Below are 27,032 nucleotides of genomic sequence, written 5' to 3' on the forward strand. Positions count from 1 at the left end.
TTCTGAACTCATTCAGCTTATAACTGAAAGTATGCACCCTTTATCAAGTCTCTTGTTAGTAGATATTTGGTTGTTTTGAGTTGGGGGCTATATTGCATACATCTTTATGAGGATAGTTTTTCATTTCTCTAAAATAAGTAGCTATGAGTAGAACTGTTAGGTTACAGCATAGGTGTGTCTTTAAGAAATGTGCTAAGATAGCATCTAAAATAATCCCCAAAGATCCTCGCCTCCTGGTATTCATGCTTTTAGGTGATTCTGTCTCCTAGATGTGGGCTGGATATGTTGTTGTTCAGTTGCTAAGTCAAGTCCAGCTCTTTGTGACCCCAGAGACTGCAGCACACCAGGATTCCCTGTCCTTTGCTACCTCCTGGCGTTTGCTCAAATTCATGTCCATTGAGTCGGTAATGGTATCTAATCATCTCATCCTCTGCGGCCCCCTTCTCCTGCCCTGTCTTTCCCACTGACAAGGGTCTTTTCCAATGAGTCGGCTCTTTGCATCAGGTGGCCAAAGTATTGGAACTTCAGATTCAGTGTTAGTCCTTCCAATGAATATTCAGGGTTGATTTCCTTTAGGATGGACTGGTTTGATCTCCTTGCTATCCAGGGGACTCTCAAGAGTCTTCTCTAGCACCACAATTCAAAACCATCAATTCGTCAGCGCTCAGCCTTCTTTATGGACCAACTCTCACATCCATACATGACTACTAGAAAAACCATAACTTTGACTATACAGACCTTTGTTGGCAAGGTGATGTCTCTGCTTTCTAATACGCTGTCTAGGTGTGTCGTAACTTTCCTTCCAAGGAGCAAGTATACATAGTGGTTTGCTTCTACACAAGTAAAGTGTGCCAGGATGTCACTTAGGAGACTAGCTTAAAAAAAGACTGTAGCTTCCATCTTGGCTTTGTGCTCTCATTCCCTCACTCAAAGAGATGCTATGCTGAGCACTGCCCTATGAAGGTATCTGAGAAAATGGGGGAGCCTATTAGCCTGTGAGGAACTGAGGCCCTCAATCCAATAGTCTACAGGAAGCTGAGTCTTACCAACAACTGTGTTTATAAATAGATCTTCCTCAAGACAAGCATTTGAAAAGATCGCAGCCCTGGCCCACAGCTTAACTGCAACCTGATAATTGATCTTGAGTGAGAGGCATCACTAAATTGCACCCAGATTTCTGACCCACAGAAACTGAGATAATAAATGTCTTGTTTTTTAAGCTGCCGAATTTTGTACCATCATACATTAATATAAGAAAACTGCCAAACTGGTTTCCAAGATACTTGTGCAATTTTATATTCTTACCACAAATACTGATGTAATTAAAGCTATTCCAGTGGCTATAAAATGATTCTTCTTTACAAGCTTCATTTCCCTGATGACTAATCATATTGAGCAGCTTTTCATGTTTTTATTGGGTATTCAAAGATGTTCTTTTGGGAGAGATCTATTTAAAACTTTTGTGCAATTTTTTTGAAACCATTGGATTATTTGTGTTTTTCTGTTATTGATTTGCTGTATATGCTAGGTAAATTTTTTGTGTGTGTATATATCAACATATCTCTGAAATTTTAGTACATTTTCAGAAAATTCAGATATGCATGTATAGCCGAATATGTTCATATATCTAAAATCTATTTATCTATCTGTATAAAGTATTTTCTCCCAATCGATGACTTCCTTCATTTTTAAATAATGTCTTCTGATGAGTGTCAATTTATCATATTTTTATGTTTAGTGCTCCTGTACCTTCCCTAATAAATCATCACCTACCCCAAGGATACATTAGTGTTCCATGTCTTTTGCTAGAAGCTTTATAGTTTTAGTTTTACATCTAGATTTATAATCCATTGTGAATTAGTTTCTTAGAGTTGAGGTTCACTTTTTCCCCAGTAGGTTTATCTAGTTTTTCCAGCACCATTTACTGAAAAAAATTAATCCTTTCTCTATTGAATAGCACTGATGCTTTTGTTGAAAATCAATTAACTATACCTATATAGACCTATTTTTACACTCTCTACTCTATTCCATTTATCTATTTGCCTCAGTTCAGTTCAGTTGTTCAGCCGTGTCCAGCGCTTTGCGACCCCATGGACCGCAGTATGCCAGGCCTCCCTGTCCATCCTTATGCTAACACCAGACTGTCTTGTTTGATACAACTTTGGAAGAAGTCAGCATTAGCTAAAATGAGCCCTTTAGCTTTTGCAAAAGGAAAACATTGGTTTAGCTTTTCTAGATTCTTTCCTTTTCCATACATCTTAAAGGCCTGTTGGCAATTTGATTGCGATTGTGTTGAATCCAGAGATCAGTTCTGAGGAGAGTGGATACCTTAATAATATTGAGTCTTTAATGGATTTTCTTTTAAAATGTAACAATCCAGATATTCTTGATTTATCTGTATGTACTATTAGGTATTTCGGTTCTGTGTTGTTTAATCCAGCCAGATTATTGCTTATTCAATGTTTATGCAGATCTATTAATATGCATTTCCACTTTCTATCTTTATTTTTTCTGTCTTCATAAACCTCCCTTTCTTAAAATCAAGAAAATTTTTGACATTTTCTTTTAGTGAGAGTTTGCTGGGGCAAATCCTCAGTTTTATTTTTCTGAAATAATTTTTTAATCCACCTTCTTTGGTAAAAGAGATTTTTCTTTGGATGCGTCAGGCTGTGCTGATAGTTTATTTTCTCTCAGGAACTGAGGATTATTCCTCTGTATTCTGGTTCTCACTATTGTGATTAAGTAGTCAGCTGTCAATCTATCTTCAGTTCTAGAACTTCCATTTGTTCTTTTCTCTCCAGATGCTCTTTTGCAATGTTATTTTGATGTGCCTAGATGTGGATTTAATTTTATTTACTCTCCCTGAATTTTTTTCTACTCTCTAAATTTGTAGTTTTGTGTCTTTCATCACTTCTGAACAACACTCAGCTGATACGTCTTTGAAAATTGGTTTTGCTCTGTTCTCTCTCTTTTCATGCTGAATCTTGGATTAGACATTCGCATTATTCTGCCTCTCTGCTTCCTGGATGATTCTTTAGACACAGTCTCATGTTCGTTTAATTTTCTTTTTATTATTTTTCATCACATCCAGTGGAGTGTTGCTTTTTGAGATTATATTTTCATTTTTAGAAAATCTCTATTGCTCAGTTGTTAGCCGTTTTTATATTCCTTTGTTTTTTATTCTTTCAATTCTCTTTTGTTTCTCTACTCATAGTGAACATATTACTTTACATTTTCTCTGCTAATTCTCATGTTGGAAACTTCTGTGAATCTAAATTGGCTGCCTGTTTCAATGCTCTCTTGCTCATGGTGCCTTGCTTCTGAGGACATTCCATACTTTTTGCCTCTGTGGCTTTCTGTGTCTTGGATCTTAATTTGCTGAAGTTATCAGAGACCTACTTTTAAGGTGATTTTCTCTAGAGAGGGTTTGCATCTGTTTCCATTGGTCACTGATGCCACCTTAAGTTTGGGCCTAGTGTAAACTAATTTCTTTCCTTGAGGTCTCGGAACCAACCAGGTAATATGAATTGAGGCAGAGGGAGGGTCAATTGGAAGTTACCAAGCCTTGGAGAAATTTTTCTCTCCAGTGCTGAATTTAAAAACTGGCTATTTCCCTTGCAATCCTCAGGGTGGAAAAGTCAGAGGAGGGCAAGACCAGGTAGGCTGAATTCTGTTTCATCTGTACATTGAGGGTTTGGTACATTGGGGTCCCATTTAAATCTGTGGTATCTCTAAATGGATTACTTCCATTCAGTGGACACAGATTTTTCTCATGTTCCCATGTTCCCTCAGTCCATAAAACAAGCTGAATTTCATCTAGTTCAGTAAAATCTATAAAGTTATGGGTGATTTCCATGCTCAGATTACTTCTCTGGGGTCCTATGTTTTAGCTTTTGGACTGTGACCAATACATCATTTCTAGCTCATGAATACATTTAACATATTTTAAAAGTATTTTTGCCATTGGTTTTAATTCTTTTCAACCAGAACAACTGGTCAAAGGACTTGCACTACTCTACCACTGTACTCTAGAGGTCCAGGTTTCTGGCTTTTCAACTGATGGACTTGGAAACTGTAGAGTAAAATCAACTCTCCTTTAAAGGTTGGCAAATAATAATTATTTTCATTTCTTATGTTAAGAAATGTTTCTCAGTGTTTCCATTAAAAAAAAATTTTATATTGGAATATAGTTGATTAACAGTGTGTTAGTTTCCGGCGTATAGCAAAATGCTTCACTTATACATATATATATTCTTTTTCAAATTCTTTTCCCATTTAGGTTATTACAGAGTACTGAGCAGAGTTCCTTGTGCTATACACTAGGTCTTTGCTAATTACCTATTTTAAATATATTAGTGTGTACATGCCAATCCCAATCTATCCCTTCCCCACCCCCCTCACTCCCTCTGATAACTGTTTAAGTCTGTGAGTCTGTTTCTCTTTTGTAAATAAATTTATTTGTATCATTTTTAAGATTCTATATATAAGAGTTGGGCTTCCCTCATAGCTCAGTTGGTAAAGAATCTGCCTGCAATGCAGGAGACCTGGGTTCTATCCCTGGGTTGGGAAGATCCTCTGGAGAAGGAAATGGCAATCCACTCCAGTGTTCTTGCCTGGAAAATCCCATGGACAGAGGAGCCTGGTGGGCTGCAGTCCATGGGGCCACAAGAGTTGGACACGACTTAGTGACTAAATCACCAAGAGGTTCTAGTGACTAGCTACATATAAGAGTTACAATGATATTTGTCTTTCTCTGATTTACTTAATTTAGTATGATAATCTCCAGGTGCATTTACGTTGCTGTAAATGGCATTATTTCATTCCATTTAACAGCTGAATAATATTCCATTGTGTGTATATACCACATCTTCCTTATTCATCTGTAGATGGACACCTAGGTTGCTTCCACATCTTGGCTATTGTAAATAGTGCTTAAATGAACATTGGTATTCATGTATCTTTTCAAATTATGGTTTTCTCTGATATATGCCTAGGAGTGGGATTGCTAGATTATATAGCTCTATTTTTAGCTTTTTAAGGAGCCTCCATACTGTTCTCCTTAATGGTTGTAACAATTTACATTCTCATCAACAGTGTTTTCTCCACACTCTCTCTAGCATTTATTGTTTGAAGATTTTTTAATGATGGCCATTCTGACTAGTATGAGGTGATATCTCTCTTGATTTGCATATCTCTGATAATTATGTTGAGCATCTTGTCATGTGCTTCTTGGTCATTTGTATGTCCTCTTTGGAGAAATGTCTAGTTAGATCTTCCACCCATTTTTTATTAGGTTGCTTGTTCTTTTTGACATTGAGCCAGCTGAGCTGTTTGTAAGTTTTGGAGATTAATCCCTTGTTGATCCCATCATTTGCAAATATTTTCTGTGGGTTGTTTTTTCATTTTGTTTATGGTTTGCTGTGCAAAAGCTTTTGAGTTTAATTAGGATCCATTTGTTTCTTTTTGTTTTTATTTCCATTACTCTTGGAGAAGGATCAAAAAAGATATTTCTGTAATTTGTGTCAAAGTGTTCTGCCTATGTTTTCCTCTAAGAGTTTTATAGTATCTAGTCTTACATTTAGATCTTTAGTCCAATTTGAGTTTATTTTGTGTATGGTGTTAAACAATGTTCTAATTTCATTCTTTTATCAGTGCAAGAAAAGGAGATAGGAGTCTGTGGTTATGCAGGTGGGAGAAGACTCATTTCATCATCATACCCAAATCAGCATCAAGGATGATTTCTAGCATTTGGTGATGGTCAGCCACAAAGATAGGGAACAATGTAAAAAGGACACTTACAGTGTCTTGTGAGTTGAGTGTTAGAGAAGTTGATTTGAAGGTGTTTGAGAACATCAAGTGACCAGGTGGATTACAGGGCTAGAGACGGAAAAGTGAGAGGCATGTTTGATCATGGTTGGTGTATATCTGTGTTGCTGTGGCAATGGTATAGTTGCTTATACACTCCTAAACAGTCCACTTCTATGGAGTGGCAGCTGAGTTGGCTTGGCTGGTGAGACTAGGAACTATTGTTCTGGCCAAGTCAGGATGGTGTCCTCTGAAATCATCTCTCTCTATAGCTGGGGACAAAGAAAAGTCCTGACCAGAGTCCAAAGTACCCAGACTCTCCTGGTTCCCCTCTGACATGGTTTCGTAGGTCTAGTGCGGCCAGGGAATATGACAAGGAGAAAAACTGGTTGCGTCTCTTTGGTTAATAAAACCCTGGAAAGATGTTTTCTCTGTCAAAACCCGCTTTTTTCTGGCACCATTTCTGCATGGATTTGAAACCTCCTCTTCTCTGCTCAAATTTCATTTCAAGGACTTGTGAAACATGGGGTGGTGATATTTGGGAATGCCATGAATCAAAAATACCCACAAAACTTTAAATGCTATCACAGGTCTGTTTTTAAATCTCAGAGAATAATTTATTTGCGCTTGGCATTATCAGTTTGTTCTCCCCGTTTCAAGCTCATTTTTTGTTGAAATTGTTTTTGTAGAAACAGTGATTATTTATCCAGATTTCTTGTTTTCATTTCCTTCATCATAAGTATCTACGTTAATCACTTCCAAACCGAGACAAGTGTTTAGATCATATTTTGTTCCCATCCTCAGAGAATGGAAACAGTGGCTTTTGTTACTTTGGGGAATGACCTTCGAAACATCATAAAAACCAAGTAATGTATGTGGTAACTGAAATAGAAGGTTAGCACCCCTGTCCTTCTTAGGAAACAAGATTCACAGTGACACCAACACCTAAAATGACTGTGTATGTTCTAAGTTTGAGGAAAAGTATAATACAAACTTATAATAGAAAGGAAAATGACTTAGAAAGAACTGGTGGGAGAGAACATACAGTTTGTGGCATTTTGGTTAAACAAACTGCTTTTAGGGAGTTCTTGGATTGGCTGATGTCAGGGACTAGGAAATTTCAATCTGGTAAGAACCACATGGGGGAGCGTTCAAAACCTGGGTCATGCCCACACAAACTAAATGAGAATGCTGAGACATTGATGTCATGATGGTTGAAAACCACTGACTTAGCAGATCTATGCGTGAGTTGTAGGTAGACAACCTTTACTATGGAACCCTACCATCCTACTGATGAGAACAGAATAGTTAGTAATTCAGGCTGGGACCAGAGCAGCTAAGTTAATAAATGGAAACCTCAGTGCCTACTTAATGGGCCCATTGTACTATCTGAGCAACTGCATTTCTCTGTTGCTTATCCAATGATATTATATATATGAAACTTCAATCAGTGGGATTTCATTACTCAAAGAATGTGTGTAACTGTCAAACAATTTCTTCATTGATCTTAAGTTCATTAGCTCTCACTGAATCTTTAAGAGCTCAAAGTTAAATTCCTACTTAAAGAAAAGTGCTTTAAAAATCACTCCCATATTTCAGTTGGGCTATTTGAGAAACACTAATGAACCAACAGTAATTCTCAAGAACCTGATTTGAATCAGTGTAATGGGCCATTTAAATTAATGCTGAGAGAGATTTTGATACTTGACAACTTTCAGAGCATAGTATTGGGTTCCATCATGTTAAACACCGTGGCCCATTCTATTGTCAACTTGAAAATTCATAATTGAATTTTCAACTGATGGGATAATTTTAAACTGAAAATCTTTCATTTTCAGTTGATGTGACATCTGACTTCAGTTTCCTAAAAACCACTGTGACTCACCCTGTATTTTTGAGTCATTCTTTTACATAGCGCGATTCAAAGTAACCTCAGAGGTCTCAAATGAAAGCCCAATGTCAAGTTTTAGCAACATAATGAGATTCACATGCCATTAGCAAATGCATATTTTAAGCCCTGCATATTGGGTGCTTTTCATATACTTAATACCATCTGGTATTCACTACCAGCCCCAGGGAGATTCAGAGAGGTCAGATGTCATGCTCCATTCTCAATGTCTGCATCTCCATTCTTTTCCTGCAAATAGGTTCATCAGTATCTTTTCTACATTCTGTTCAGTCAAGTTCAGTTCGGTTGCTCAATCTTGTCTGACTCTCTGCGACCCCATGGACTGCAGTATGCAGGGCCTCCCTGTCCATCACCAACTCCTGGAGTTCACTCAGACTCATGTCCATTGAGTCAGTGATGCCATCCAACCATTTCAGCCTCTGTCGTCCCCTTCTCTTTCCGCCTTCAATCTTTCCCAGCATCAGGATCTTTTCCAATGAGTCAGCTCTTCACATCAGGTGGCCAAAGTATTGGAGTTTCAGCTTCAACATCAGTCCTTCCAATGAATATTCAGGACTGATCTCCTTTAGGATGGCCTGGTTGGATCTCCTTGCAGTCCAAGGGAGTCTCTAGAGTCTTTTCCAACACCACAGTTCAAAAGCCTCAACTCTTTGGCCCTTTATTTATAGTCCAACTCTCACATCCATATGTGACTACTGGAAAAACCATATACCCTTGACTAGATGGACCTTTGTTGGCAAAGTAATGTCTCTGCTTTTTAATATGCTGTTTAGGTTGGTCATAACTTTCCTTCCAAGGAGGAAGCATCTTTAATTTCATGGCTGCAGTCACCATCTACAGTGATTTTAGAGTCCAAAAAAATAATGTCAGTCACTGTTGCCACTGTTTCCCCATCTATTTGCCATGAAGTGATGGGACCAGAAGCCATGATCTTAGTTTTCTGAATGTTGAACTTTAAGCCAACTTTTTCACTCTCCTCCTCTTTGACTTTCATCAAGAGGCTCTTTAGTTCTTCTTCACTTTCTGCCTTAAGGCCGGTGTCATCTACATATCTGAGGTTATTGGTATTTCTCCCGGCAATCTTGATTCCAGCTTGTGCTTCTTCTTCTCATGATGTACTCTGCATGTAAGTTAAATAAGCAAGGTGACAATATACAGCCTTGACGTACTCCTTTTCCTAATTGGAACCAGTCTGTTGTTCCATGTCCAGTTCTAACTGTTGCTTCCTGACCTGCATATAGGTTTCTCAAGAGGCAGGTCAGGTGGTCTGCTATTCCCATCTCTTTCAGAATTTTCCACAGTTTATTGTGATCCACACAGTTAAAGGCTTTGGTATAGTCAATAAAGCAGAAATAGATGTTTTTCTGAAACTCTCTGGCTTTTTTGCCAGTGGATGTTGGCAATTTGATCTCTGGTTCCTCTGCCTTTTCTAAAACTCTCTTGCTTTTTTGATGAGCCAGTGGATGTTGGCAATTTGATCTCTGGTTCCTCTGCCTTTTCTAAAACCAGCTTGAACATCTGGAAGTTCACGGTTCACGTATTGTTGAAGCCTGGCTTGGAGAAGTTTGAGAATTACTTTACTAGTATGTGAGATGAATGCAATTGTGCAGTAGTTTGAGCATTCTTTAGCATTGCCTTTCTTTGGGATTGGAATGAAAACTGACCTTTTCCAATCCTGTGGTGACTGCTGAGTTTTGTGTTAATATATGATACCTGTTTTTCTCTGACTTACTTTACTCAGTATAATAGGCTCTAGGTTTATCCACCTTACTATCACCGAGTCAAATTCATTCCTTTTTATGGCTGGGTAATATTCCGTTGTATAGGTACCACAACTTCTTTATCCATTCATCTGTTGATGGACATCTAGGTTACTTTCATGTTCTGGCTATTGTAAATAGTGCTGCAATGAACATTGGGGTACAAGTGTCTTTTGTGGACACAGTTGAAGGAGAGGGTAGAATGAATTTGGAAAGTAGCATTAGCATATATAGATTACCATGTGTAAAATAGACAATAAGTGGGAAGCTGCTGTATAGCACAGGGATCCCAACCTGGTGCTCTGTGATGATATTGAGGGATAGGATGGAGGCTGAAGGAGGAAGGTACATTTAGTTATGACCAATTTGTGATGTTGTACAGCAGAAACCAATACAACATTGTAAAGCAATTTTCATCCAATTTAGAAAAGTGTAAGTAGGGGATCGCACCATTTTCTGTTAAAGTCTCAAAGGGAAACTAAGTAAAATTCATCCATTTCTAAAAAAAAAAAAAGTCATGGTCCAAGCCACATGCCTAGAGAGTTGTAGATCAAACCCAAGCACCCTGATTCCTGGTTAGTCCACGGTGCTGGTCATTGAAAATTAGTTCCATGTACTGCGTGGAGGTCTCACCCAGTGATGTAATATGGAGTCTCCATAGTGGTACTCCACATTATAAAACAAGCATCCTAGTTATTCTGCGGTTTTCTTCAACAAGACCTTCCTGTGGACTTGAGACCTCCCTGTGCCCCTGGACAGCTGGTAGAGCCATTTGTCCATCCTCCATTATGCTCCTTTGTATGTCTGTTCCCTTCTCACCCTTCAGTCAGTGACCTCCCTGCAGGCCACTGAAGACAATTTGTAATTACTTGTCCGTTTCCCTGTTTCAGTCTCTTTCTTGCTCTAGACTAAACTCTACAAAGGTAGTAATTATACTATATTTATGCCCAGCATCAAGAATGTTACCTGGCATTTAATAATTATTTGTTGAATCGGTGTCCCTCTTAGATTCTATTACCTAGCATTGAATACAGTGCTGTGAGTATGTTCTGAGTAAGATCCAAGACAAAAAAACAAAAACACTCTTCCCTTACCATCTTGTTATGATTCTGGACAATTTATTATTGCAGTCTAATAACATTAAATTGGAGGTCACATGAGTGTTCATACTGAGTTTAGACCCAAACCAAATTTTATATCTCTCTCTCCCTCAGTTTGTGGCCCATTTTGCTAGTAACTACCCCATTCTGACTTGTCCTATTAGGGTTGTAGTTGGTTTCATGTAATATGTTCCTTTTAGATTGTCCATGAAGGCCATAGCTCCCCCTCTTAAATATTTTAATCTTTCTTGGATAGGAATAAAGGATAATGTTTAAAGCTTGAGCTTTAGAATCATGATTTTGAGTCCAAGCACCTCCATCTGATGGGTGTTTGATTAAAACAAAACAAAAAAAGGCTTACCTACTTTTCCAAAGTTTTTATTGAATTTGTTACAATACTGCTTCTGTTTTATGTTTTTTTTTGTTTGTTTGTTTTGGCCCTGAAGCATGTGGGATCTTAGCTCCTCGACCAGAGGTCAAGCCAGCAACCCCTACACAGCAAAGTCTTCACTGCGCTGCCAGGGAAGTCCCTAACTAAGCCTTTTTGAGGCTCAGCAGTTTCTCATATTCTGTAGGGATGAGAGTATCTCCCTTCCAAGACTGTTGGGAAGCTTAAATGTGGAAATATAGATGATGACATTTTCATCAAGTACATAGGCTGTGGTGATAGCTTATATTACTGTATTTATCCAGATAAAAATTAAATACCTATTCATTTCCACTCCTAAACTGGTTAGAATAGATGATTCCTTTTCCATTTTTCCCTCCCCTAAACCCCTCTGGGTTTCTTAACATTTCATTATCCATAGGAGACATCCTGGTTTACACAGTGGCCCCATGCAGACTTTGAAAAAGGCTTGGATGTCAAAAATTTCAAAGGTAAGTGACCTAGAAGTCCATTTTTCTTCCATACTCTATTTTTCCTGTTTTAAGATTTACTAAAATGTCAGTGACTTTGAGAGGGGAAAACTCTTGACAGGTTTGGGTAGAATTTGTCAGTTACTTCTGCCAGAGGTAAAAACTGATCACAAATATTGTGCATTAGGAATCTAACATGTGCTTCTGAATGGTGATTAGATGCTTGGATTTTGCAGGAAATCGCGTTTCTCACAACCTGAGGTTTCCAAGTTGACTGCATATAAAACTGCAGACATCATAATTGCTCTTTCCAGAGAAACTGTCTCTAGTTCTGCATCCTACCATCTCGAAAATATTATATTCCTTGCATTTGGAGATTCTTTCTCAAGTGAGATAAAAACCAAGTAATTGATTTGCATATCAAAGAAATGATGAACATTTCCACACTATTAATGAGTAATAACTTTCCAGTCTTTTCAATAAGACCTAATGCTCTCAGAACGTTTAACGACCCGTGCAGCTAACCTGACTCCATGTGCAACAAAGAGCTAAGCTGTCAGTTATTTTAATTAAGAATGAAAATTAAGAAATATTATTTAGATTTCTCCTTTAAATGAAATCACTAGCTTTGATCAGAATTGGAAGTCAGTTCAGCCCCTTAGCATTAACTTGCTACATGGCCATGGGGACCTGGTCTCTCGCACACAACGAGGAGACTGGGGCAGCAAAGGGAAGGCTGCCTTGCTCAGCCCTAAAATATACCTTATTACAGATTTTGGAAGATGAATAGCAAATGAGTGTGTTACCTGATATGATTATCATGAAAGAGCTCTCCTACCCTGAGTGAAGTTGTGACGATATCTTCATCCTCAGTGCTAACAGTCAGTAGACATCTTAAAGAATTCTCTGTATCTGTTTGTTTACATGTTGTACAGGAAAACTCTGGGCTTCCCAGGTGGCTGAAGTGGTAAAGAATCTGTGTGCAAGTGGAGGAGATCCCCTAGGGGAGGAAGTGGCAACCCACTCCAGTATTCTTGCCAGGATAATTACAGTCCATGGGGTCATAAAGAGTTGGATACGAGTGAAGCAACTGAGCATGCATCCACGAGAACCTCTATCTGTGGGGACCTACAGGGGAGCTACATAGTTCCTAGAAGACTAAAAAGTGAAAGTTAATGTTTCATATGTGAATAACTATGCTTAATTCATTTAATTTTGTAAAAGATATTTTATATAAAAGTATAGCTAAAAAATATTGCATATGTACCATGTGTTCTAGGAACTGTGCTCAGTAAAACAATTCTAGAAGGACGTCATTACAGCATTATTGTTAATGATCCTGGTTTGAAAGTGAGTTTCTGGGGGGGATGATAAGCCTAAGGTTACATCACTAGGAGGAAGCAGCAGAGATGTTTCAACCGCAGCTCTCGCACCAGAAAGCATACGTCTAAATGCTACTCTAAAACTGCCTTTATTGACTGTGAATGAACATTACAGTAACAGGATGAAGTGTTAGGGCTTGGGGGTAAAAGTAAATTATAATAAAAACTTACGGAGTGCTTTGTGTTGAAAGGCATTTTAGATAATGTGTGTCGGTTCAGTTGCTCAGTTGTGTCTGACTCTTTGCGACCCTTTGGACTGTAGGCTCCTCTGTCTATGGGGTTTTCTAAACATGTACATTACCATGTGTAAAATAGATAGCTAATAGAAATTTGCTGTATGACTCAGCGAAATCAAACTGGGGCACTGTAACAACCTAGAGGGGAGGGAGGTGGGAGGGGACATATGTATACCTATAGCTGATTCATGTTGAGGTTTGGCAGAAAACAAAACAATATTGCACAGCAATTATCCTTTAATTAAAAATAGATAAATGTAATTAAAAAACACTGGAGTGATTACCATTTTCCTCCTCCAGAGGATCTTCTGAACTGAGGGATCTGACCCACATCTCCTGCATTGCAAGTGGAGTCTTGACCTGCTGAGCCATTGCAGAAACCCTTTAGATAACATAGATTTAAAGTGAATGGTTTTCTATATGGTTTTAATTGAAATTTTCTATTTTGGGTCCAGCCATAAAATAAATAAGCTAGTTAATACCTAGTTTACATACTTTGGAATTTTTCACAACTCATTTTAGGGATTCCCTTTTAGTCAAAATAATACCTTCAGTTCAGTCACTCAGTCGTGTCTGACTATTTGTGACCCCATGAATTGCAGCACGCCAGGCCTCCCTGTCCATCCCCAACTCCCGGAGTTCACTCAGACTCACGTCCATCGAGTCCGTGATGCCATCCAGCCATCTCATCCTCTGTCGTCCCCTTCTCCTCCTGCCCCCAATCCCTCCTAGAAATAGTTTTGAAAGCAAAATGGAGAGGGGCCAGTGGTTCTTTCTTGGGCTCAAGAGTAGTTAGCTTGGGGATTATGTGGGAACCAGTGGCTGAACAAACCAGAGGGCATGTTTTGAGAGTGATTTGTGTATGTTTAATAATGATGATACTATGTACTGGGGCTTTCCTGGTGGCTCAAATGGTAAAGAATCTGCCTGCAATGTAAGAGACCTGGGCTTGATCCCTGGGTTGGGACGATCCCCTGGAGAAGGGAATGGCAGCCCACTCCAGTATTCTTGCCTGGGAAATCCCATGGACTGCGGAGCCTGGTGGGCTACAGTCCACGGGGTTGCAGATGGACACAACTGAGTGACTAACGCTTTCACTATATACTGAACACCTATTATGCTTTTGGATTTTCACATGGTCTAGGGAATCCTTAGGACTTCCTAAGCAGTATGTGGTAGAATTCCTGTTAAACAAATGAGGTTCCGTAAAGTGGAATGATCCGCGCAAGGCTACCCAGGTATTGACTCTCAGAGGTGGGACTCAGGTAACCAGGACCATTTGGCTTCAAGATAGCCTTCTCAAAGCCTTCCACTGAATTATTATTATAGAGGATTCATACTTTTCTGTGGGGCACAGGACCCACTAAAAGTCCAGTGTTTCTTTGACATTTCTTGCATGTATCTTTGAAAGGAATATAATTTAGTGCATTTTGTAGTATAAAATATCCCTATTTAATGGAAAAATAGTGATTTAATGTATAATAATTTGATTTCTACCTTAAAATTTTTAGGCAAAACATTCTCCAGGAAGATATGTCAACTTTGTCCTATGCTGTGCTGAATCCTAATTTGAGAAGCACAGCACTGAAATAAACAGAGTAAGGAGACACAGAATTTGGAGCCTGACATTCCACACAGTGACTGTATGATCTTGGATAAGAGCTCACCTTCCCCAGGTATAAAATAAAGGTAATGAGGATTCTAACAGTCACTTTATAGAGCTATGATTATATAGCACAGGTCTGAACTATTCTTTCATGATACAGTTGTGATAGGCAGAGAAAAGTTTGTGAAGATGGCTTGATTATCAGGGATGTAGAAAGAGAATTATTTAATTCACTTCCCTTCTGCCATTGTTTTGCTATTTCAGTTGGGCCTCTGTTAAAAGCATGATTTTATCTTAATCTGCAGATGGCTTTGGGGATTATTTTGCTCTCAACAAACTGAGATGAGGAACTAAGTAGGATTGTATTACTCTGTATAAGTAACTCACAAAGTCATAAAACTCTCAGAATAATTATTGATCTGTTTTTAACCTCACAGACTTTTTAGTTGGGAGTGAAAAGGTCTTTATAGTCATGGCTAGTATTGAGAAGGGTGCACATTTCTCTGTTTATCATGCTCTTGTTTATTTTCATCACATAACAAAATGGAAACGGGGGAAAAATGCTGATAAAAAACTACCTTTGATTTTACAATGCAATTTAAATAAAAGCACACCCTGGAACTCAAGATGTCTCCTCAAAGGCTCAGGATAGCAAGACCCTGAGAGAGATGGTAATCATACTAAGCATACTAAGTATACCATTCGTTGTGGAGAAGGAAACAGTAAGCCACTCCAGTATTCTTGCCTGGAGAATCCCGTGGACAGAGAAGCCTGGCAGGCTGCAGCCCATGGGATCACAAGAGTCAGACACGACTTAGTGACTAAACCACCACAGCATTCACTGAGTGTCTCTTGTATAACAAGAAGTTGTTTAAAGCCTTTGTGTACATCAACTTGTTCAATGCTTTCTAAAATCCTAAGGCATATGTCTATCATAATGGCCATTCAGCCAAAGTGCCAGACCTTGTAGCCCAGTCTCTTAGGACCTTGCTCCAAACCATTAGAAACATTCTGTTCATATGTGTGGGCGACTGTCTTTTGAGGGATATAGAATAAACCAGGGTTTTGTCATAAGGAAAATCATGAGAACAGAGAGGTATAATGAGAAGGTCTAGACCCCACAGTAAAGCCAATAGCATAATAAGAGGCTATCCTTTCTTCAGAGTCACAAAAAAGTAAAAACTTCTTAGAAAAATCCAAGAATGATATGTAGTATATACCATATTCTGATGCAAAATCTTTATACGGTGCACATATCTCTGCTAACAATAGTGTTTATCAAGATTATTTATTATAAGGCATTAAAATAAATCTTTTTTTCAATTACTTTCTAATGAAATGTACCAATTACCTTTTGAATGGTGACATATGGCTGCAGTCTATTCCAATGGGGATAAATCTTGCTTATACAAGGTTTCAAGGGCTCCCTCCCGAACTACATTAATTACCGATGTAAACAAAGACAGAGGATTATCATCGTATTTATCGATAAATCCTGAACTTCACTGCAATATAGTTCCCCAGGTTAGACAACATTAATCATCAGGTAATATGGTGCTAACCTACAATAAAAGGGATGTTTCTGCAACCCAGCTGATTTTAGAGCATGTTTATTAATGTCATTGAATCCTGGGGTAATTGGATAAGGTCACATGCTGTTGTGCACAGTGAAGTTGAAAAAATAATGCTCTTAGGTAACTAGTGGGCCACCTGTTGGCTAACAAATGAATAACTACTATTTCAAAGAGCCTTGTCTGGAGGCTGCTGGTATAAAGAAGCAGGCTTTTACTAAGGCTAAGCCTTTGAAGCGGCTCCATCTCTTCCAAAAACTTTGTCCTTATAGGCTATTATCTAAGTAAGAAATTAGGAGGGGAGACATGAAGAAAGTATCATGACTATGAGAAGCCCCAGTATCTGAGCAAAGAAAAATCTATCCACCTTGGTCAACTGCTTCCTTCCCATTCTATGGTATCAGGCCACCACGGGTTTTAGAAAAGACTTTGGTATTTGTCAGGAAGTCATTTTTCTTTCTTTCTGATGATCTTTTGGTTTTCAAAAAGTTCTCCAAGCTTTGGTTTAGCCTCTGCCATCTGACGATAATATTAGTACAGACCTTACAGGCTTTGGGGGAGGATTAAATGAGATACTGATGGTAAAACACTGAGAACAGTCCCTGGAACATTTTGAGTTCAAAGACGTTAGCTATTTGTCAATGCAGTCAAGTAACTTCATAAGATAAAGCGAAAATTTTTACTTGTTCTGATCTCCTCAAACTGCCTTCTTTCTGTATTTTCACTTTGTAAAGGAAACTTCTATAAAAGAAGGTGATTCATCAAGTGAACTACATTGATTACCTTCCCTGTTGGCCAGTGAGGTAGGTAATTTATACATATAATCTTACTTAGTCTGTGGCTTAAAATATATAATATTGTTATTGTTTATGGAATGAGATAGAGGAAGAAAAAGGATCTATTTACCTTATAGAAAATACAGGTAAGCAACAGAGATGGGATTCGAACTTAACTCTAATTCAAGGTTTTTATTCTTTGCAGTATGCTTAAGTATATGCTAGCATATATGTACCTGGAAATACCACTATTCTGACATTATCATGTCATCTGAATTTTTACCAACATTTTGAATCACTCTGTCTTTGAGAATTGACCAGAGGATAGTATTGGTCTGTCTGCATTCTATCACATCTGCCATTAATCAAATATTAATTGATTAAATATAGAGCACTGTTCTAAAGAAATTTACTAGTTTATGTACTGCTGCTGCTGCTAAGTCGCTTCAGTCATGTCCAACTCTGTGTGACCCCATAGATGGCAGCCCACCAGTCTCCCCCATCCCTGGGATTCTCCAGGCAAGAACACTGGAGTGGGTTGCCACTTGCTTCTCCAATGCATGAGAGTAAAAAGTGAAGTTGCTCAGTCGTGTCCGACTCTTTGTGACCCCATGGACTGCAGCCTGTGCTAAGTGTTGAGACTATATAATTAAGTACTGTTTAAGAGATTCTTTTAGGGAAAATTGAGGCACAGAAAGGTTAAACAACTTGCAAATGGTCACATAACTAAAGTAGCAGCCAAACTTGATTCTGAACCCAAGGACTCTGGTCCTAAAATTGGCACTCATTACACTGCCTCACCTGGAGAAGACAAACCTGTAAACTTACAGCTGAAATATGGTAGCAAGAACATTGATTGTAAGAGAAGGTGGAGGATATGATGTGGGAGTGGGGAGCTTGGGGAAATCTCCCAAGGAGAAAGTAATAGGAGATGGGGCTTTCTTCAGGCAGAGCAAGCATAAGGAGTGTGTTATGCATGAAGAATAGGGTGAGGTGGGGATGGATAGTGGTGAAATGGGGGCTGAAGAGGTGAGAAAAGGCCTTTTGGACCAAGAGAGGGGTGTGGAATCTGTCCTCTGAAGGGTCTTTAACTGGGAGTGATGTGGTGGGATGTGTTTGGAGAGACTATCTGGCTTAAAATATTACAAGGAGTGGCAGGCAGGTTAGAAGGGCTGATACAGAGGGAGAAAATGCCATCCAGATTGATGTCTTTATGTTGTCATTTACTAAGCATGACAACACAGGATGGAGGCAGATGGAACTTAGGGGCTGGCTCCTGGCACTCTCAGGAAAGAAGAGTGTCTGAGTGGGCAATTGTATTAGCGTCTGAGGTTCACCACCCTCACAGGTCTTTGAAAAAGAAATAAAAATGCAAATAGGTCTAAAATATTTCAGGGATTTTCAGAATTTTTAAGCATAGCCACCTTCAAGATGGATTACATAAAAATCAGACATAAGACAAGATCAAACAGTGACACAAATACAATTGAGAGGTGTAAAATTCTTGGGGAGATGACTAGAATTTGAAAAGGAAATATGAAGATCCAGTACCAGGTTTTATTAGATGCCAGGAAAATGAGAGTTAGAAAATATGGTAGACAGGAACCATAAGATTAATAATTAACCAAGGAGAAATATGGATGTACAAATTAACACCCATCAAGATAATTAAGAGTTGATTGTAAAGCAGAGAGCTTTTGTTCCCTTCACAAATTGGATGAGCGTTAATTATACTATGTTGCAGACAAGTTAATCAATTGGTCAGGCCTGTTTCTGTCCTTTCTCAGAAACTCTGCCCCTGCAGCCTCTGCAATGGGCTGTTGAAGAAAGATGCCCTGGGCTGGCATGTTTGTACTAGGGTTGGCACATGTTGCAAGATGTGTCAATACGGTTTTTTCCCTGGAGACTTGGAGTGATTATGGGACTAGCCTGTCTCTGTTGACCGCTCTGATTAGGACTGAGGTGGCCAGTTTGTTGTATCTACAACAGAAGCAGGGAATACTTATGTACAGAGAAAGGATAATTGCCTTACTTCCAGATGGCGTCCCCCTTCCTGTTCATGGAGTCCACCTACCTTTCGATTTTATCTGATATTCCTGTGTCTTATAAACAATTGATTCTGTACTAAGACGACTTATATCAGATACCCAAATGGTTCTAAGACCACCTGTTAATAAATCCAGAAGCTCAGAACAGGGTGTCTCTGCCTTCCAAGGATAAATTGCATGCCGCTCCTTGATCTAGCATGATCCTTCCTTGCCATAGCCAAAATCATTCTGAGTGTTGTCATTCTAGGTAATTCCTTAGAAATCCAGACTTATGTTACTTATCAATACTCCCATTATTGTTTCATCTCAGACATTCAAACTCAACATGTGCCCACTTTAACCATGGCCTTTCCTCGCCAGATCTGGCTTTGTCGTGGTGTTGGCTAGCCAGTGAGTGGCACTGCCACTCTTGATCAGTACCTAGGATGCATTCTCGCTACAGCAGAAGGCCTGTGGAGCAATGCGTGAAAACCTTATTAAAAATGAGCATCCTGGCAGAAGAATCTTAGAGCAGTTATATTTTACCACGATACGCACACAAAAATGCATTCTCAGCAAGGCTCACTTGGAGATCTCAAGCTGGAGGATATTTAAGGAGAGAGATTTCGCAAATATATCCAGAACTCTCCTGAAGGATGGGCTTGTGTTGATTTCTATGTGGTTCTGTCTATTCAGATGAGGTCTATGTTTTCAGGAAGTCACAAATGAGTACTTATCCTCTAAAAATAACCCTTTAAAATGCCAACACAGAGGACAGGATAAAGATGGCAGAGAAGCAGCATGGGGAGCTCACCTTCTCACATGAAAACAAAATACACCTCCAAGAGGAGGAACTCACAGAGAACATCTACTGAACAGGGCAGAAGACCTCAGACTTCTGAACGGGCAATAAAACGTCCATGTAATGGAGCAGGACAAAGGGAAAACAAGGAATCAGTAAGGGAAGTTATAGGACCTGCACCTTGGGGAGAGAGCTGTGAAGAAGGAAATGTCCCCACACCTTAGGAAGATTCCTTACCAGCAGGAAGATCAGCCTGGATGGACGGGGAGCTTTGAAGCCAAGGAGAAGAGTGCAGCAACAGGTTTCAGGAGGGCAAAGCAGAGAGTAACCTGCACCACAGGTGGGCACCGCTGCTCTGTACTCCCCAGCCTGAGATGCTCATCCACAGTGGAGGCACAAGCAGTGGGGCGGGTCCACCATAAGAGCTTCTTTCCCTGTTGGTACCCCCAGGCGACTGGCATGGGTAGGTCCCCAGGTTTGTCCCAGGAGTGGATGGGCTCCAATCCTCCCTAGGCAACTTTGAAGGCCAGGGGGACCTCAGTCAGGAGCTCCACAGTGCAGGAGGAAACTGAGACGCCAGTCTTGGAGGTGCTCCTGGGGAGATGCGGTTGGCTACGGCTCGCTGGTGCCGGAGAGAGGACAGTGGTGGTAGAGGATACAAAGAATATTTGATCAGCTTGAGCTCTTGCAGAGGTCGCTATTTTGGTGATGGAAAAGGATGGAAAGTACAGAGCTAAACCCACGCATTTATGGTCAAACTATGGTCAAACCTATGACAAAGGAAGCCAGAACATACAATGGCGAAAAGACAATCTCTTCAATAAGTGGTGCTGGGAAAACTGGACTACATGTAAAAGAATGAAATTAGAACACTCTGTAGTACCATACACAAAAATAAACTCAAAATGGATCAAAGACATAAATACAAGGCCAGACACTATACATATGAAAACTCTGAGAGGAAAACATGGGCAGAACACTGACATCGATCACAGCAATATCTTTTTGGATCCACCTCCTATAATAATGAAAAAAAAAAACAAAAGGCAAATGGAACCCGATTAAACTTAAAATCTCTACACAGCAAAGGAAGCCATAAACAAAATGAAAAGACAACCCACAAAATGGGAGAAGAGATTTGCAAATAAAACCACTGACAAGGGATTAATCTCCAAAATATACAAACAGCTCATGCAACTCTATATCAGAAAATCCAACCAAAAAATGGGCAGAAGATCTAAATAGACATTTCTCCAAAGAAGACATACAGATGGGCAAAACACATGAAAAAATACTCAATATCACTAATTAGTGAAATGCAAATCAAACCACACCGGTCAAAAGGTCTGTCATTAAAATGTCTACAAACAATAAATGTTGGAGAGGCTGTGGAGAAAAGAGAACCCTCCCACACTGTTGGTGGGAATGTAAATTGATGCAGCCACTATGGAGAACAGTCCATATAAAACTAAAAATTGAGCTATCATATGAGCCAGCAATCCCACTCCTGGGCATGTATCAGAGTAAATCATACCTAGAAAAGATACCTGCACCCCAGTGTTCACCACAGCACTGCTTACAACTGCCAACACAAATGTGGTGCATGGGTACAATGGAACATTAGCCACAAAAATAAAATATTGCCATTTGCAGCAACATACATGGACCTAGAGATTTCCATATTCAAATGGGGAAAGACAAATATCATATAATATCACTTGTATGTGGCATTAATTTAAAATGATACAAATGAACTTATTTATAAAACAGAAACAGACGGACAGATATCAAAAACTCATGGTTGCCAAAGGGGGAATGTGGGGCAAGGGATAAATCAGGAGCTTGGGATGAGCATGTACACATCACGATATACACAATAGATAAACAAGGACTGACTACATGGCACAGGGAATGCTACTCAATGTTCTATGATGACTTATGTGAAAAAAGAATCTGAAAAAGACCAAATATGTGTGTGTGTATAATTGAATCACTTTGCTAACAACACTGTAAACCAGCTATGCTCCGATACAATCATTTTTAAAATGAAGTAAGATTAACTTACATATTTGAAAAGAAAACACACTTGCTCTCCCTGCCTCTTAAATTCAAATCACCATGATGCCCATTGGTTTTCTGTTCGAGATCTCTTAAATCTGTCCCTTTGTTTCTATACCCATTACTATCATTCTGGTGCAAGTAACAAAAATCTTTTCTGTGAATCACTGTAATAATTTTCTGTCTTCACCGTGGTCCCCTCCAATCCATTCTCTATATTAAATCCATTCTCTCCTTAATATAAACTAGATCCCACTACACACACATATCTAGCTTAAAACATTTCAGTGGATCCTCACTGCTCGTAGGGCAGAGATGGAAATTCTTTACATGACTCACAAGTCCCTCTATTATTTGGATTCTCCCAACCCCTCAAGTTTCATCTCTGACCTCAATCCCCCTTACTCCCTTCCTACATGTTTGTAACTATTAGAGTTTTACATTTATTTGTGAAGTTCTCCCCCAACCCCCCCGCTAGAATATTAAGTGGAAAAGGGATTTTTTTTCTTCTGATTTTGTTGTTCATTTCTATATCCCTTTGGTAGAATGGTGCTAGCAGGTTGCAGGTCCACAGGAAATATGTTGAATTTATAAATGAAGGAATAGTCACCACTGCTATCCTAACACCTAGCTCAATCACTGGAATGTGCAGACACTGAATAAAACTGCAGAAGAGCAGGACTGAGACTACAGTTTAGTGGGATGCACGTGAATGACCCTTTCCCTAATCTTGCCTCTCAACTTCAGATAATCATGCCCCTTCCCTTTCCTTGTAGTATTCATGCTAGATATATCATTTAAAAATACAATTTCATCCAGCTCTAACCTTTTCATTGGATTTTATACAGGCATTAAAGGAGCTTTTAATCCTCCCTAAGCAAAAGGTTATTTGGAACTCTGCTTGAAGCAAGTACATTCTCTTTCATGTTTAATTTACTAGCAGGTGAAGACTACGCTGGTAAAGTAATGCTCAAAATTCTCCAAGCCAGGCTTCAGCAATATGTGAACCATGAACTCCCTGATGTTCAAGCTGGTTTTAGAAAAGGCAGAGGAACCAGAGATCAAATTGCCAACATCCACTGGATCATCAAAAAAGCAAGAGAGTTTCAGAAAAACATCTATTTCTGCTTTATTGACTATGCCAAAGCCTTTGACTGTGTGGATCACAATTAACTGTGAAAAATTCTGAAAGAGATGGGAATACCAGACCACCTGACCTGTCTCTTGAGAAATCTGTATGCAGGTCAGGAAGCAACAGTTAGAACTGGACATGGAACAACAGACTGGTTCCAAATAGGAAAAGGAGTACGTCAAGGCTGTATATTGTCACCCTGCTTATTTAACTTCTATGCAGAGTACATCATGAGAAACGCTGGACTGGAAGAAGCACAAGTTGGAATCAAGATTGCTGGGAGAAATATCAATAACCTCAGATATGCAGATGACATAACCCTTATGGCAGAAAGTGAAGAGGAGCTAAAAAGCCTCTTGATGAAAGTAAAAGAGGAGAGTGAAAAAGTTGGCTTAAAGCTCAACATTCAGAAAACGAAGATCATGGCTTCTGGTCCCATCACTTCATGGGAAATAGATGGGGAAACAGTGGAAACAGTGTCAGACTTTATTTTTTGGGGCTCCAAAATCGCTGCAGATGGTGACTGCAGCCATGAAATTAAAAGACACTTACTCCTTGGAAGAAAAGTTATGACCAACCTAGATAGTATATTCAAAAGCAGAGACATTACTTTGCCAACAAAGGTCCGTCTAGTCAAGGCTATAGTTTTTCCTGTGATCATGTATGGATGTGAGAGTTGGACTGTTGAAGAAGGCTGAGTGCTGAAGAATTGATGCTTTTGAACTGTGGCGTTGGAGAAGACTCTTGACAGTCCCTTGGACTGCAAGGAGATCCAACCAGTCCATTCTGAAGGAGATCAACCCTGGGATTTCTTTGGAAGGAATGATGCTAAACCTGAAACTCCAGTACTTTGGACACTTCATGCGAAGAGTTGACTCTTTGGAAAAGACTCTGATGCTGGAAGGGATTGGGGGCAGGAGGAAAAGGGGACAACCCAGGATGAGATGGCTGGATGGCATCACGGACTCGATGGACGTGAGTCTGAGTGAACTCTGGGAGATGGTGATGGACAGGGAGGCCTGGCGTGCTGCGATTCATGGGTTCGCAAAAGTCGGACACGACTTGAGCAACTGAACTGAAAGACTGTGCAAAAAGCTTTCATCCTCAGTGTAGATTGATTTGTGATTCAGAGGCTGTCTGAACACTTAGGAGACAAGATCAAGGAAAGAAGATGGCTAGTTCCCTACACAAAGGGGACTGGATAGGTTTGTTCTGTGTAGCCCCAGAGCTAAGTCAGAGAATCAGGGGTTAGAAGTACAGAGATTTAGCTCATTGGAATGTAACACATTCCTAGGATGTAATGAGGCCAATGGCTAGGTGTCAGGGAAGTTATGAGAATGATTCCAGAACAGCATGAAATGCTGGGTAAGAGGACCTCCACGCTTCCTTCTCTGAGGTTTTCTATTTGGTATAAAATGCTGCATTTTAAGCTTAGAAAGAGGTAGTAAAACACAGGGTGATAAGAGGAGCTGAACAGCCACAGAAGAATTGTGGTGAACCTGAGTCTGTAGCCCAGAAAACAGGCCAAGACCAAAGCCGAGAGTAGGGGCTGTATAGATTTTATGACAACACTGTCATTGGGGATTTGATTGGTGTTGTGACAAAAATTATTCATGTGTGCGTGTTCCCAGCTTTCCTTTCTCTCCATGTCAGCCCCCAAATAAGGCCTGGCTTTCCCTGTTCTTTTCCCAACAGATTTACGTTTGCTGCTTTTTTTCCTTCTCCAGCTTTCAGAATGCAGAAACACTAGAGACAAATTTGGTCTGCCTAACAAAATCCAGACAAAGAGGGGTGCAGATGAGAATCCCCCACCATGGGGGCTGCAGCAGTGGCAGAGTGTTGTTTGGAAACAGACCAAGAGGGGAAGATGGAGGTGACAATGAGAGATGCTAAAGACTGCGAGGTGGGTTCCCCATCATGTTCTTTGAGAAATGTGAGTAAAGAGCAGAATTTATTTGCAGTTTCCTTTGTCAGATGCGATTCCACTCTAGAAATAAACTAGAGTACATTCAAGCCCTATAAAGATCACTCAGTCATTCAAACAATAATAATCCATTGCTTGAGATCAATGGCTCTCGTTCTTCCTAAGTCCAGTTTGGGTGGTCCTGGGATCCAATGGGAAAGTGAGAGTCTCTTTTTTTTTTTCCTTTCTGCTAGTGACCTTGCTTCTATTTCACTAAGATAAAGACAGCAGAAGAAAAGTTCCATGTCTCCATCACCCAATCACCTTGCGTCTATACTGTTTTCTCTCCTTCCACCAGGTCGAGCTCTCCACACACCCAGGTTAAACCCTGTAATTACATCCTAGCTCTTCTCTCCCCAGAGCTCTCTCTCCTCTCCTGTTCTATCCCCTTTCTCTCCTGCATCATCCTCATTTAACACAAACTTGTTGTATTATCTCTGTGAATCCCAAATACCCCTCCAGCTACTGCTTAACTTCTTTCCCTTTGATGTTACCACCTGAAATATTTGATCATGTTTGCTGTTTCCAGCATGGAGACAAATCCAGTGGCTCAGTGTCAGTCTCCTTAGCCAGTCTGGGCAGTAACTGACACTGTCCATCACTTCTTTCATTTTGAAATGTTCAAGATTGAGCTTCAGGGACACTCCTCTCTCAATTCTTCTCATATCTTACTGGTTCAGTTCAGTCGCTCAGTCGTGTCCGACTCTTTGCGACCCCATGAATCCCAGCATGCCAGGCCTCCCTGTCCATCACCAACTCCTGGAGTCCACTCAGACTCATGTCCATTGAGTCAGTGATGCCATCCAGCCATCTCATCCTCTGTCATCCCCTTCTCCTCTAGTTCCTCATTTCCCTGACTTCAGTCAGTACTCGCCATCCAGCTGATTTTAATGCATTTCTTGGCCTAAATATACTCTCTACATGGATGACTCCTTCATTGGCATCTGTCTGGGCTCTGCCCTGAACTCTAGACTTGTATCTCTTGGTGCTTACTCAGCTTTTCCCCCCGGATATCCACGGGCATATTAAACTTAACACATTGCACCTAAATTCCTAATTTCTGCAGTCGCAGCCCCTATGCCTGTGGTTCTATTGCAACTGTCTCTATCTCTGTCGTCTGTAACCTCATCTTTCCAGTTACTTAGGCAAAAATCACTGGGGGTTATCACTGACTCCTCTCCCTTACAGTCACACAGTATTATGTCAGAAAATTCCACTGTCTCTGCTTTCAATATACATTTGGAATCCAAGCACTTCTCGAAAAGTCTAGTGCTACCAGCTTGGTCCGAGCCACCGTCTTATCGTCCCTGGATTTTGCAAGCACCTATTTAACTGTTCTTGCTTTTCTCCTCACAGAAGCCAAGATTTCTAAAGGTGGCACATCTGAGCTAAAGCAACCCTTAGAAGGCAGGCTTTATGAACAAAAGGTAACTTTGGGTGAATTAGAAGATAAACCTCTCTTTAGAAGAATGTAGTTTTGGGTCAGGTGCTGCAGGGGGTCCTCTGCTGGATCCCCTCTGATTCTTGGAAGCCTTGATTTCACTGCTGGGCTCCAAACCCACAAGTGGACACTGTCACCCAGCCTTCACAACCATTCAGGATGGCTTACAGCACTGGCCACCTGCTGCCTCTGTGCCCTCCTTGCTGGACGGCGCTGTCTCTGGTCACTGTGTCTTAGCCACGTCAGTTGCCTTGCTGTTTGCTGCACATACCAAGCTTGCTTCCACTTCAGGGCCACTCTCCCCCTTGAAGACCTTGTGAGGGTGGCCAGGACCAGTGGACGTTCTGAAAACTTGCCTCCATCTACAAGAACCATTTACAATCATGGGTCCTGGAGATCTCCTCCTTATAATCCTAACACTACTAAAAGTTCTGATTACAAAGATTAACACTATCTACCACTAACTGCATTCAGGTGCTGTTCCCTCGTAATTTACTAAGGGAATACAACATACCAGGTTCACCAGGCAGCAGTGTTAGAATTTTGTCTTCATACAGGTTACAGTCTGTGACAGTTAATTTTATGTGTCAGTGTGGTTAGGCCAGG

The 27,032-nt window shown here is 40.0% G+C and overlaps 1 protein-coding gene and 1 long non-coding RNA gene across 5 annotated transcripts in view; one reads left to right on the forward strand and one right to left on the reverse strand.

Annotated features, from left to right (window-relative positions):
* LOC106502364 overlaps positions 1-25,625 on the forward strand; it is a 201,264-nt gene extending 175,639 nt beyond the window's left edge. Inside the window, exons 4-7 of the long non-coding RNA XR_001918287.1 lie at positions 11,384-11,453; positions 14,562-14,739; positions 16,962-17,030; positions 24,718-25,625. This is a non-coding gene — a long non-coding RNA (uncharacterized LOC106502364). The remainder of the gene's footprint in view (positions 1-11,383; positions 11,454-14,561; positions 14,740-16,961; positions 17,031-24,717) is intronic.
* The window catches only part of SGCD (sarcoglycan delta), a 1,076,456-nt gene that overhangs the window by 18,997 nt on the left and 1,030,427 nt on the right, over positions 1-27,032 (reverse strand). The window lies entirely within an intron of this gene.

Source organism: Capra hircus, chromosome 7 (genome assembly GCF_001704415.2).
Source record: "Capra hircus breed San Clemente chromosome 7, ASM170441v1, whole genome shotgun sequence".
Taxonomy (NCBI): domain Eukaryota; kingdom Metazoa; phylum Chordata; class Mammalia; order Artiodactyla; family Bovidae; genus Capra; species Capra hircus.